The following is a 1,393-nucleotide window of genomic DNA, read 5'->3' on the forward strand; positions in this document are numbered from 1 at the left end:
CCTAATTGACTAAATACATGTGTTTGAATTGTTGAGAAGGTTAGATCAACAAAGAAAACTTGTAAAATATTAAGCTAAATGAAAAAGTTAGTTGTTTAAACAAGGACTTGTCCTGTGACCAAAAATTAAAACTTCCTCTAATATATTTTAATACATCTATTCCCTTTCATCTCACTAAAAAAACAGGATCTTTTCCCACATTCCTCAAGAATATGCATTGTTCTGCTAATAGTGCCATCTTATGGTATCTACAGAAGATACAACCATTTGTTGAAAAGAGCAGCAAATCATAAAAGAGGATTACTTCCCTTTCCCATTCTTTATTTTACATTGACAATAAATAAAAAAATTGCTAACATATTTTAAATCACTCCATAAATTCTAAAGTACTATAATTCATGAGATCACAGTGTAGACTTTAAATAGAAACCCCTGGCTTCACACATTAATTCTGCTTAAAAAATAAAATGCTGCTGCCACCACACAAGCGTCGCAGACACAGCAGCAGCATAGGCTCCACAGAGTCCATCATCGTAATAATCCATTTAAATACACATCTGGGTCTGTGCCCCACCTGGCCATCTCTAATTAAACTACTGTACCTGAAAGCCTGCCTAACAGTGCCCCCCAACTATACAGTTGGTTCAATGAAAGGTATATCAAAAAAAACTCATTTCTCACATATTTCCTGGACCATCACTGCTACAATAACACTGCAAACCTCCTAAATAGATATATAAGAGTAGCATAGGACATATGGTAATAAGAAAGAGATGCTTTCATTTTTTGGATAATCCTTTCCTGATCAAATATATACAGATTTTGTTTTTCAAACTTTCAGTTTGTCAAAAATCTCTTTTGTTGCTGAAAAAAACAAGCATCCTTTATTCATGGGCTTTTTTTATTTATTTATCCTCTGGTATACTCCTATAGACTTTAATAGAAAATTCTAAACTTTGCACAGAATTTTTAATAAAATCTGTGCAATTCCACTTCAGGGATGTAACCATATTTTCTTACATACTGCACATACCCAAATAAGATACTCACCTTGTTCTGAGAAAGCAGAAGTAAAAAAAAATATTTTTCCAGAACTACGGCTGAATTTTTATTGCAGGGGGTCCTGACACATGGCTGAATCCTGACTGGTGCTACTTGGGCAAAAGCTAAAGTGTTAACCCTCAAGCAGCCAATGGTGAATTGATTGTAGCTGTTTGCTGCTAAGCCAAAAGGTACTACTCCACCCCCATCCCCACAAGGGGTAGCATCACCTGCCTCCCTTGCTAAGGATGACAGCCATTTTATAACAGTTCCATGCTCCCATTCCAGCATGGAAAATCACCTTCCTTGCTTAAGAGAGGCACCCCAATTTTGGAGAACTGACTTTTAGAGA

The 1,393-nt window shown here is 35.9% G+C and overlaps 1 protein-coding gene across 1 annotated transcript in view; it reads right to left on the minus strand.

The window, feature by feature from the left end:
- The window catches only part of LOC112550422, a 37,454-nt gene that overhangs the window by 22,165 nt on the left and 13,896 nt on the right, over positions 1 to 1,393 (minus strand). The window lies entirely within an intron of this gene.

Source organism: Alligator sinensis, unplaced genomic scaffold, assembly GCF_000455745.1.
Source record: "Alligator sinensis unplaced genomic scaffold, ASM45574v1 scaffold1012_1, whole genome shotgun sequence".
Classification (NCBI taxonomy): Eukaryota; Metazoa; Chordata; order Crocodylia; family Alligatoridae; genus Alligator; species Alligator sinensis.